Below are 13,536 nucleotides of genomic sequence, written 5' to 3' on the forward strand. Positions count from 1 at the left end.
CTGGACCTCAGTGTCTGGGCTGAACGATGGGGGTGGAGACGCTCCTTCAGGTATACTGGGCCGAGGCCAATATACCTCGGTCAGCACCAACACTTTGAATTGTGCTAAAACTGTCTGACAGAATGGGTGCGACAAGAAACAACTATGTTCTCCAACCTAAGAGGTTTAGAGATGCTCTTGTAGTCCAGGAAAATGAGAAGCTGAAACCTGAAGCCTTTAGCAGGCAAATATTTTAGTCATCATAGTTTTACTTGTTTTATTTTTATTTATGCTTTATTAAATTTATATCCCACCATTCCAAAGAAGCCTGGCATAGCAAACAGCAAACAATGAAAACATCTTAGAAACAATTGCAATACAGATGAGGACTTGGAAAAATCTCAACTTAAAAGGCTTGTTGAAAGAGGTAGGTCTTGAGTAGGCACCAAAACAACAACAGAGATGGCAGGGAATTTCAAAGGGTGGGTATCACAAAACTAAAGACGCAATTCCTTCACTGTGTGGAAAAGATCTCCTGGTAAGATATTATCTGTAGGACGCCCTCACCTGCCAAGCACAGTTATCAATTGGGTATTTCTTGTACTATATATATATATATTTTGCAAAGAACATTTTTTTTTGCAGTCTCCAGTAGCTGTTAGTGGCTTATTAAAACACTTTGATTATAGAAGACATCTTATCTATATAGTATGATGTTGCTCTTTGTATGTATTTTAACCCCACTTTTGCATTTAGACATCTATTCCTGCCTCCAATAAAACTCAGTTAATATTTTTGTTTCACTTACCAAATATAGATACTAGTAATCCATTTTGTTGTAAGAAAGTTACAGATAGGTAGCCGTGTTGGTCTGCCATAGTCAAAATAAAAAAAATCCTTCCAGTAGCACCTTAAAGACCAACTAAGTTAGTTCTTGGTATGAGCTTTCGTGTGCATGCACACTTCTTCAGATACCAAATTAAAAAAATCCTTCCAGTAGCACCTTAAAGACCAACTAAGTTAGTTCTTGGTATGAGCTTTCGTGTGCATGCACACTTCTTCAGATACTAAGAAGTATCTGAAGAAGTGTGCATGCACACAAAAGCTCATACCAAGAACTAACTTAGTTGGTCTTTAAGGTGCTACTGGAAGGATTTTTTTTATTTTGTTGTAAGAAAGGTTTGTTTTCTACAACCAAAGGATTTAATTCACTCAAAAACGACTTGTGGTCTTTGTCATACAGTCTGTTGCAAACCTGTTTCAACAGGAACTTGACATCAAAATGAATTGCAGTATCGTGGGCCACATTCTTCAGAGCTTATTAGAATTCATGTTCTAGTTGCTTTGTTTAATAGTCAGGGATAGTCTGGCTTTTAAGAGCCACTGCAGTCTTCTGAACCCATCTTTTCCTTTCCCTAGATGATTTTCTGTTTCTTAAATAATATACCGTAGATTCTCCCCTGGTCCTCAAGTACACTTTCATCTTAAGAGAACGTTGACATGTCCTATTGTAACAAAAAGAATTTTCGAATTCATCCGACATGATGATAATGGAAAACAAATCTATAAGAAACCTGCCATCTTTCCTCTTGGTTTCATCTGTTATGTAAAAATAGGCACGATCTGTGGTGACTGACTATAGCTTTTTCATGTGATCAGGTTAATATCCACATAGTGACTTATACGATAAATCCCTACTAATAACCTGTGCATCGGATATCCCTTGAACTGCACTTTCTAGGGTTTATAATAATAATAATAATAATAATAAATTTTATTTATATCCCGCCCTCCCCAGCCGAAGCCGGGCTCAGGGCGGCTAACAACAATAAAAATAGTTCAACATTCTAAAACATTCATTATAACATTAATTAAATCAAATTAAAATCAAATTAATGGCAACCATCAAGCAAATTTTTGTGCAGATTGCCAGAGGAGGGGGTCAGGCTGCGCCCTGACAAAAGGCCTGGTGGAACAGCTCTGTCTTGCAGGCCCTGCGGAAGGATGCCAGGTCCTGCAGGGCTCTAGTCTCTTGTGACAGAGCGTTCCACCAGATTGGAGCCGCGGCCGAGAAGGCCCTGGCTCTAGTTGAGGCCAGCCTAACCTCTCTGAGGCCTGGGATCTTTAGGGTGTTTTTATTTGCAGACCGTAAATTTCTCTGTGGGACATACCAGGAGAGGCGGTCCCGTAGGTACGAGGGTCCTAGGCCGTATAGGGCTTTAAAGGTTAAAACCAGCACCTTAAACCTGATCCTGTACTCCACCGGGAGCCAGTGCAGCTGGTACAGCACCGGATGGATATGATCTCGCAGCGAAGACCCCGTAAGGAGTCTCGCTGCGGCATTCTGCACCCGCTGGAGTTTCTGGGTCAGTCTCAAGGGCAGCCCCACGTAGAGCGAGTTACAATAATCCAGTCTGGAGGTGACCGTCGCATGGATCACAGTGGCTAGGTCAGGGCGAGAGAGATAAGGAGCCAACTGCTTAGCCTGGCGGAGATGAAAAAATGCCGCCTTTGTTATAGCTGTAATCTGCGCCTCCATAGAGAGGGAGGTATCGAAGATTACACCCAAACTCTTCACGGATGATGCTGGCACTAATTGCACCCCCGCAAGAGACGGGAGTTGCCCCCTCAATCCCATATCGCTCCGTCCCAGCCAGAGGACCTCTGTCTTCGAAGGATTTAACTTCAACCGGCTCCCACGTAACCATCCAGCCACAGCTTCCAGACATCTGGTCAGTGTATCTGGGGCCGAGTCAGGATGGCCGTCCATCAACAGATAGAGTTGGGTGTCATCGGCATACTGATGGCAACCCAGCCCTAAACTCCGGACAAGCTGGGCGAGGGGGCGCATAAAGATGTTAAAAAGCATCGGGGAGAGAATTGCACCCTGAGGCACTCCACACACCAAGGAGTGGCGCGATGACAATTCCCCCCCAAGCGCCACCCTCTGTCCCCGACCGGAGAGAAACGAGCGCAGCCATTGAAGGACTGTGCCCTGGATCCCCACGTCGGCGAGGCAGTGGTCCAGAAGTTCGTGATCGACCATGTCAAAGGCTGCTGACAGGTCTAGAAGAATCAGCAGCCCCGACCCGCCTCGATCCAGCTGCCTGCGGAGATCATCTGTTAGGGCGACCAGAGCCGTCTCGGTCCCATGACCAGCGCGGAAGCCGGACTGGAATGGGTCGAGAGCAGATGTTTCATCCAGAAACCTACCAAGCTGTTCAGCAACCGCTCTCTCAATCACCTTACCCAGGAATGGAAGATTCGAAACCGGGCGGTAATTGGATAGATCTAAAGGATCTAATGATGTTTTCTTTAAGAGCGGACGCACCACTGCCTCCTTCAGTTCCCCTGGGAATATCCCAGTGCCAAGGGACAAATTGATGATATCACCCAGGGGGCCCCGCACCTCGTCTGGACACGCTCTAATCAGCCAGGACGGGCACGGGTCAAGAGGACAAGTGGTGGGCTTTCCAGCTTGGAGGAATCTGTCCACATCGGCTGGAGATATCCGGTCAAAGTGGTCCAATACTGGACCCGAGGACAGTCGAGGGGCCTCCAGTTCCTTCATTGTATCCAAATTGGCAGGGAGGTCATGGCGGAGCAACAGGACCTTCTCCGCAAAAGAGCTCGCAAATGCCTCGCAGCTGTGTGCCGAATTGTTATTTAAATTTGGCTGTCCTTCGAGGGACGTTAAAGACCTAATTATACTAAATAATTGCGCCGGGCGAGAGCTAGCGGATGCAATGGAGGCCGAGAAGTAGGACTTCTTAGCGGCCTTCACTGCCATCTCGTAGGTTTTCATAAAAACCCTATAAGATGTTCTTGAAGCTCCGTCACGGGCACCCCGCCATACTCGCTCTAGCCGTCTGAGGTCCCGCTTCATTTTCCGAAGCTCCTCGGTAAACCAGGGAGCCCGGTTTCTGCGGGGTCGCAGAGGGCGCCTAGGTGCGATCTCATCGATGGCTGCCAGGAGCTGGATATTCCAGCCCTCAACAAGTTCAGTCAATGAGTCGCCAGGGGGAGCAAGGTCCCGCAAGGCCTGACGGAATCTATCAGGGTCCATCAGCCTCCGCGGGCGAGCCCAAATTGGCTCGCCACCTAAGCAGGGTGGGGGTGGGAAATCAATCCTGGCTTTCAGTGCATAGTGATCAGACCATGGCACCTTCATCGAGGGAGACATGATCACATCTATACCGGCGCCAAAGATCAAATCCAGCGTGTGGCCTGCTTGATGTGTGGGGCCCGAAACAAACTGGGAGAGCCCTAGTGTCGCCATGGAAGACACCAGGTCCAGAGCCTGTGAGGAGGGAGTGGCATCAGCATGGATGTTAAAGTCCCCCAGTACCAATAGGTTGGGGAACTCCAAGGCCCAGCCGGCCACCGCCTCCAGCAGGCCTGACAGGGTGGCTGCTGGTGCGCTAGGTGGCCGGTACACCAGCCAGACAGCCAAGCTCTCCTCGGAGCCCCACACTAGGCCAACACATTCAATGCCGGGGATCGATGGCGATGGTAGAGCCCTGAAAGAACAGTCTTCTCGGATTAATAATGCCACCCCTCCCCCCCGGCCCACAGTCCGCGACTGGTGGAGGACGGAGAAACCCGGGGGCGCCATCTCTTGTAAGGTAACAGTTTCCCCTTCGCGCACCCAGGTCTCCGTCACACAAGCCAGGTCAACCCCCTGCGAGGTGAAGAAGTCTCGCAGGGTGGCGGGTTTTTTGCCTATAGACCTGGCATTGCACAACACCAGTGACGGAGGTGAGTAATCCTTGCTCACCCTACCTTTGTCCCTCGGGATGGGGCGCAGATTGGAAGGGGTACGAGCATATCCATATCTCGATCCCCTTCGCCTATGACATCTGCCCCCACCGCCATACCTCCCTCGCCCCACTACGGTAGCAATCCCAGGCCTCAAACCAACCTCCATTTACAGAATAGAAACGAGTCAAATCAAAAACAATTGTACCAACACAACAAATCCCCACCCCACTCAATAGCCAACCCCAAACCAAAATAAAACAGAACAAAATAGAAATACATCAATAAAAACCACCGTTCATGGTGGTACAACAAAGTAAAAAGTAAAACCCCCTATAAAACATTTTAAAATATATAAAAACATTTTAAACATTTGCCACGGCAACACCAGTGTCCTTAAAACAGTAGCGGTGGCGAGTGTGGGCCCCGCCCCCTAGGCCTGAGAGGAGTGTGCCTACAGGAGGGAGCGGCCTTCCTCAACCCCCACAGTGAAGCCGCAGCAGTGGTGTCCCGGTGCCTCATGAGGCCTCTTAAGACAGGAGAGTCCTCCTGGGCAGCAGAGCGCAGCAGTCCCTGTGAGTCCTTCAGGCCCCGCCCCGGGCCAGATGGTGAGTGGCAGGAAGGAGCAGGGCCCTCAGACACCCACACAGGAGAGTCCTCCTGGGCAGCAGACGCAGCAGTCCTTATGAGGCCTCAGGCCCCGCCCCGGGCCAGATGGTGAGTGGCAGGGAGGAGCAGGGCCCTCAAACACTCACACAGGAGAGTCCTCCTGGGCAGTGTTTCATAAACTAAGTCCTGAATGTGTTAGTAGTGGTTGCTGAAAGTTTTGGATCTCCTTTTATCTTAGGGGTGGGGAAGCTATGGTTTTCCTGAGGATGCTGGGCTCCCATCAGGCGCAAGCAACTATAAGGTCCGAGTGCAACACTCTTAACGATTACGCCACACTGGCTCCCTTTAAAAAATCTATTAATACCATTCTGTATCTCTTATCATTACCTGCCTATTTCAGTGTCTTTCGAAAACCACACGTGAATGAACCCTCCCATTTTTATTTGTTAACATCCCATCAAAGTTAGCACCAAGGGCTATTTCACATTGTACTGCCACGTACAGAACTTTTGATATCTCCACATATCACTTCATATGCAATGCATTTCAGTGGAGTCAGTTCATGCACTCACCCCCCAGTCCTCAAAGGTACAATAGTCAAACAGGAAATTCAGCCGAACAGAGAAGCACGCATCTACGTATATGTAAATATGGTACGATGATTCAAAAGACCACAAGCCCAACTTGAAAGCATAATAGAAAACAGTAAGTGATGAACCCAGAGTTTAGAAGTGAGTTTACAGAGTTTTAGTTTGGAATTTCTAGGTTAATCACAAGGCAAACCCAAACCTTTCTAAATTTCAGTTTCAGTTCAGTTAGTTTGGCTCCTTGCCCTTTAGCATCCTAGGTACATTTCTGGTGGAAAAGACTGCTGCTCTGGCCTTCATTGGTTTCTGCAGCAACAATGGTGGCCGTCAGGATTGCTGAGCATTATGAGATTCTCAGGATACCTGGATTCTTAAAAATCCTGGTGCCTATAACACTGTCCCCCCACTTAACACAGGGGTTATGTTGGAAAGTATGGGGGGGGAGGTTCCTGTGTATCTGAATTGACAAAAGCCACATTTTGATTAGGTACTTGTGTATCACTTACACTTTGAGGTAAGCCATGTTTTCTTCGCTGAAATGGTTTCAAAATTTCAGAGTTTCCTTTAGCTTATTCATAGTAATGTATGAAAATGCATTTGGAAATGGGGAAAAAATAAAAAGAAAAGAAGTACTGCCAGATGAATGCCAGTAAAATTAGTGGAGCCCTAAGTTTAAAATATGGCTTTTATTACCACCATATTGTCTTAAAAATACTTCTTACAGCTCATTGCACAACACGAGCTGGGTAACCACATGATTACGAGAAAACAATTTTCATTGCAAAAGTGAACTAGCATGAAAGTTCTGGTACAGAACATCATGTCCAAGGGTGAACTGATACATGGCCAAGTGCTGAAATCCTCATTCAGTGTAGAATTCTGAAATCAATGGCTCTATGATTGCAAGAGAACAGGGGAACTCAACTCTTTTCCAGCACAGGAATAACATAAAAAATAAAGGAATTACCATAGATTGGGAAGGAGTTGTGTGTGAAGGTTTGGACTTAATGACCATGAGGATCTCTCTTACAAGCTGTGTGTGTGTCACAAGAAGATACAGTAAAGAATTGAATTTAGAATATCTTTCTAGAATCCTTAGAGGCAAAAAGCTACTAGCATATTAAGGCTTCAATCCTGGACACATTTAGTGGGAAGGAAGCCCCCCTGAAGACAGTGGAATTTACTTCTGAGTAAACATACAGAGGATTGTACTATACTGCACATCCTCCTCTCAATGCAGAAGAACAAATCTATTACGGATGATAAGGCACCTGGAAAAGACTGCAAAAATCTATAACCAAGTACTGTGGAAGCAATGCCAGAAGCAGGCTACACCTGGTTGCAAATTAGCTCACTAGGAATTACATGATGAAAGGGCATTAAGCTTATAACTTTTACAAAATACATTACTCATATATTCTGGCAAACCACCCACAGATTCTCAGAAGCTTTGTGTCAAAATGTTCAACACTAGTTTTATTATATGGTGTACTTAATCTGCCTTGTGACGGTATAAACTTAACGACATGCAGATAAAATAATTGAATTTCCAGTGGTATTTATGGGACGAACCATAGCTCAGCCGTAGAGCACAAGCTGAACGCAGAAGGTCTCAGATTCAATTTCTGGTATTTCCAAGTTGGGCTGGGAAAGAACCTGACCCGAAAATGGAACCCTGAAAAAAATGGTATCAATCAGTGTTGATGGGTCTGCGATAGATGGACCAATGGTTGGTCTTACTTGGCCCTCAGGTAATTTCTCCGCAGCTTGAAAGAGGGAACAGGCATCAAGCTAATCACACTTGATGCAGTGTTCTAGCTACTAAACTAGATTATTGTTATAACATACCCTCCAACATTTCTCTGATGAAAATAGGGACATCCTATTCAATAATACCTCGCCCAGTCAGATAGGCAGGGTATAAATATTATTATTATTACTACTACTACTACTATATTACTATTTATACCCCTCCCAGTCACTCTGGGTGGCTTCCAACATATAAAAACATTAAAAAAATTAAACATTTAAAACTGCTTTCAGATTGCTTGGGGGTCTTCAGATGGGGGTGCCTTCAGATGCCTTGGGCGTCAGATAACTCCATACCCTCCAACATTTTTCTGATGAAAATAGGGATGTCCTAAGGAAAAGTGGGACATTCTGGGATCAAATCAGAAACTGGGATGGCTTCTGTAAATCCAAGACTGTCCCTGGAAAATAGGGACAGTTGGAGGGTCTGTTATAATGGTAGACTTTCCCCATCATATGCTTTCTGACTTTGATTTACTCATATTTAGTGCCATGTATATTGCACACTGCTATTCTTTATCACTTTAAATGTTTTGCTCTCCACAAAGTATACAACTATATAAACCTCCTGCATTGAACACTGACGATTTTTAGAAATATTTCTGCATTTTGGACCTGCAACTGGAAAAACTGGGCTGTTAAAGAATCTGTTCTTCAAAAGAAAGCACAGGAAGTCTTGTCATACCTTATCAATAAAACTTAATTAAATTCAACTTAATTAAATACCTTAATTGAAACACACCCAAGTAATGGATTTAAGCAACCTCCCCCAATCTAGTATCTTTCTGATGTTTTGTACTACCATTCCCACTAGCCTCAGCCAGCATGTCCAGTGCTCAGGAATGGTGGTAGTAATCCACAAACATCTTTAGAGCACTTAGCTGGGAAAGGCTGGGTTTGAAGAATGGATGCATCTTAGAAGGAAGTTTAATCTTGAAGCATGAACTGACAACTAACAGAGAAAAGGTGGAGGGGGGAGAAATAAGACAAAGTGGGAACTGTTGTTAAATGTTTGTGACTAAGGAGTGGGCAGGCAATGACTTGTGGTGGAGAAGGGAAGAATAGCACATGGCATGCAAGGAAGAGGACAGGTTGGAAGAAGAAATGTTTTTCTTGGATATGTTATGGTCTACTCGGTTGCCGGTTTATTTATATCATGAAAAGTGATCCAAGCCATTTTTTTCTTGCTCAACGTGCAAAATGGCAAAATTACAAATGCAGATGTAGCAAGACCGTTGAGAATGCTGGGAATGCAAATGAAAATGCAGTTCCCCTGAGAACTGATGAGCTGCTCTAAGGGGAAATATATTTATATATAAATCTCGCACAAGAACACATACACAGTGTCGGTCTATATGTAGTTTTAAGAATTTGACCCAGTGTGTTTTATAGTGGTTTGAGCTAGTATATAAATCTTAAAGTGTACTTCTGTAAGTCCACCAGCTGTCATTTCTACCAGCACCCACCCTGTCCCAGAAAAAAAATAAATTACACTGGCTGTTGAAATCATCCTGTTGTTTGTTTTAAGCCTTAGCTGAGCACATTTCCCCAACTTCCACTAGTGCACTGGGAATTCTTCTGTTCTGATGTTTGACTAATTCTGGCACTTAAAGGTTATGGGAACTAACATTAAGCTGGGGGGGGTAAATGGCAACAAAAATGTAATGAAATCAGAAGGATTTCTCTCAGCATAGCTGATTAACTGCAACATTGGGTTGAAAGTTAAGTAAACAGAAAGGCATGGGAAAAAAACTACACGAGGGAAAGTGGCCAGAGATGGCTATTTTTATTCCCACAAAACGCTTCCATTGCAAACTGTTGAATTCTGTGCAGTATTTGGAATAGATCCTGTCAAACTGAAACCACAAGCACATGCAACACCGCAAGGTAGTAGTAGTAGGAGGAGGAGGCACTGGGGGGAGTGGGGAGCCTTTGGTCTGTATGGCAGATGTCAGTGGAAGATGGACTTTGCGTTTCTGATGCTGTCAACACATCAGGTTGTAACATTTTTTGATCACCTGCCAACTGTTGCACAAGCATTTAAATCAATAAATAATTGTCTGCAACAGGAAGCATACATCCATGTTCCCACAATCTTTTAGCAAGCCTTCTCCCGTATGTTTCACAGATGTTCCCCTTAAGAGACTGAAAAGCTAGATTCGAGACAAATAAATCTCATGTGTGGCAATTTCCCTTCTAGTGAATAAAATCAGGTCCCTTAACAAATACTCATTTGGGCTCCACAGTCACTTACGGACTCATTGTTAAAACATGTTTATAGAAGATAATCTTACTCAGATACGAGTGATCACCAAAGAAGATAAACTAGAAATTAAAATCAAGATGCAATCCTTAGCATGCTTACTTTACTTGAAAGTTAATTCTATCACCATCAATAGGATTTACTTAAGAGAAAATTGGCAGTAGAGAATAGACCATTTGGATGCTTTTCTCTTTTACAAACGAAACACGTGAAACAAAGCTTGCTTGCTTCCCTTTGTTTAGCCTAATATGTTTTTCTGGTGATACTACTGAGTTGATCCTCCCAACAACCCTGTGAAAGGTAGGTTAGGCTGAGAGAGAAACCTCAGCCTTAGTTAAACATGAATCAACCAGCTTGTCTTTTTAGACAGAGCATTGACACAATTGAAGAAACAGCAAGAATGTGTTGAATTCTAATTGTATCAGTACTATTAAGTAGGAATGCTATTATTGCGGTGAGCCATGGTGGAAGACCACTTTGCCAAAGAATGATCAACTTGAGAAACCAGATGACTTCAAACCTCAGTTTTAATCATCTGGATCAAATGATGGTTTCTTTAATCAAAGGCAAACCACTGCTTCCTTTAGAGATCCAGGAACCTTCCTGTGCAAGAAATGTTTAGCAATGAACTTTAGACGGGTCTTCTGGTATGTGAAAATTAACTAGGAAAGGTTTAAGAGCAAATATGATGTCTGTACCATTCTGCAGCGTGAGACAGGAAACGCATCCAAACGCATTGAGCTGGTACCTGGAAACCTTTGGCTTGAGCCTTTAAATGCTTGCCAGTGTTTTTGCTTGAGGTCCTTTGCTATTTCCAAAGAACTAGGACTCATTACAAGCAACAGAATACCCACTCACCCCACAGCTTTGGTGCTACAAGCAAAATCTGTACCCATGCTATGGTTGTTCATACTCCCAGCCTCTGTCTTTGATCACGCATTTTCTGGGATCAATTACTATACTTTTCCGTCTATAAGACTCCCCCAACTATAAGATGCCCCCTGTTTGGGGGGACTCAAATTTAAGAAAATGGCGGCAGTGAGGGGGGGGGGAGATGGCTCAGGGTTGTTGAGCTTTTTTGAGAGGACTGGCCAGAGTTTTACAGCTTGGGGGGGGGGGATTGCCAAAAATCGCTCACATGCAGCATAGATGCTGACAGTCACTGGCAGCAGACAATTGCCCACTTGCCACAGTGACAGCCAATCACATACAGACCCTTCCTCAGCAAAAAAATTCTTACCCAACTGAGAAAAGCTGTCCACTGGCAATTGCACACGTTCCCAAAACAGCAGCCACCAATTGTAGCAGCGACAGCTAATCAACAGCAGTGTTTGCTGCAGAAGCCAATCACCAACTCAATTAGAGAAGCAGCAGCCAATCCAAAGCAGCCCTTCTAGCAGTCACCAAACGTCGCTGAAAGCTCCTGCTTGCAGCTACAGCCAATCACCCATCCACCCCATTGACTATCATTGTATAAGACGAGGCAAGTTTTTGAACATAATTTTAGAGTAAAAAACCCCATGTCTTATACATGGAAAAGTATGGTAATATTTCTATTGCATTGCACATTAGAAAACATTCACTGCCCTTCTTAGTTTCTCTGTATATGATATGCAGGTAACTTTAGGAGAGATTTGGTGCTTGATGTCTTTCAAATGTGAAGACAAAACAGAACTGAGCTTATAAATGTACTTTAAAGGTGATTTATGATGTGGAAAGCCAAACTGCATCACAAAAGTTTTTTTTCCAAAAGATCAACTAAGTCAGCTTCTTAATAATGTGTGAATTTCTCAAGCTGCAAACTGAGATGCTTGTTTCTAAAAACCATTTGCAATTTTCTGAGCTCATTATTTTCAAAAGAATTCTGTCTCAGACAAATAGTTGAAATTCCACAGTATGAATCATAGAAATTTGAGGACAAAACTAATTAAGTCTCATCTTCTTTAACAGTATTGGAATGTTTAGGGGAAGAGGGCAGGCACACATTTTCTCCAGTATTTAGCTAACCTAACCACAAGCCCACAAGACTTAAGTCACCAGCAGTTGCACTGTGACAAATACACAATTAAATGATCTCAATGGTATTTCTTTGAGCAAATGGTTTCAGGATTTCAGGCTTAGATTTAAATATAAAGTCATCTTATCATGTTTCATCCTGTTCTGGTGGAAGCTAACATGACTGTTAACTTGGATGGAGCCTTTCCATGTTCAAAGCCTATTGGAGTGCCAACAGCAGTAAGCACCACAATTATACCAAGGTATTCAAGTCAGCATATGGGGAATCATACCATATTAGTTTCACAGCAACTCTGTGAGGCAGGTTAGATAAAAAAACACTAAGATGCCCAGTAAGCTTCATGGCTGAGCAGGGGTTTGAACCCAAGAGTGCATATAGCTATCCTTAAAAAAAAAATAAAGAAGTGGGCTTGCCATATTTTTAAAACGGATGTGGAATAAACAGAGTTACTCTGTCTTCTCAATGCTTTTGCTAGATAGTGACTCTAATGCTTTAAAGTCACCGGGCTTGACCTCCCCTCCCTAAGTGCTAGAGGTAGATGCTCTGCCTTTTATTTATTGAAATGCTGCTTACAAGTTTATTGAAAGTGATGTTTTTCTGGTTCCTAATTCGTTTTGGGTTTTTAAATAAATTCTACTTATTTTTCCAAAATAAATTCTATTTAAAAACACACCCAGATGTGTGGAGACCAGTCTGGAATATAAAGATTTGGTCACAAAGGTGGCCTTAGGGCACATTGTATCAACTTGTTTTGTGGACAGAGGGGAAGGAGATAATAATAATAATAATAATAATAATAATAATAATAATAATAATAATAATAATAATAATAATATTTATTATTTACTATTACTACTTATTCTTGTCAGTGCTTCCAAAGGGAAGGTGAACAGAGAGAGCAGGGAGGAGAAGAAATTATGACCAAGAGTCTTCTGGGTTTGCAACGGCTCCTCTGTTTCTGCGTGCGGCCTTGGCAGTTGCCTGATGGTGCCAACATCGGATGCTGGCCTTTTATCATTCTTATTTGATTTTACAAATATAAATTTATAACAAAACCAAATACATATCCATATAGAGAGATTTCTCTGAATCTCGAGACTTCCCCCCATCCCCTCCATGGGTCCTAATGTCAACGTTTTCATATTATATCATAGTCTTATATTTTGACACTGGCCTTTTCTCATGTGCTATCCCAAGGTCTTTGGCAGAAGAGTGACGTAACAACAATGCAGTACAGTACATTGCAAGTGCTCTGGAGAGGAGAATCTGGCCCTCCAAACCTCTCTGGCTCTGCCAGGCCCTCAGGATACTCCCTAGAGCAAACCCCTCTTGGCTATGCTTCGCCTGGTTAAAATGTGCCTGTGAACTCTGATAATGCCTCTCACTTGCCTGGTGGGAAGACAGAGAAGTGGTTGTGTGAATGCATGTAGAAAGCAGCCTACTAAAATTAAAGCTAAAATTTTAGCTACTAAAGCTAAAATTTACATCCATTGCTCCACCCAATTTTGCTTCTG

General features: G+C 43.6%; 1 long non-coding RNA gene across 3 annotated transcripts in view; it reads right to left on the bottom strand.

Moving 5' to 3' along the window:
* Positions 1-13,536, bottom strand: part of LOC309514782 — a 39,094-nt gene that overhangs the window by 12,080 nt on the left and 13,478 nt on the right. The window lies entirely within an intron of this gene.

Source organism: Podarcis vaucheri, assembly GCF_965113315.1.
Source record: "Podarcis vaucheri genome assembly, contig: SUPER_11_unloc_1, whole genome shotgun sequence".
NCBI lineage: Eukaryota > Metazoa > Chordata > Lepidosauria > Squamata > Lacertidae > Podarcis > Podarcis vaucheri.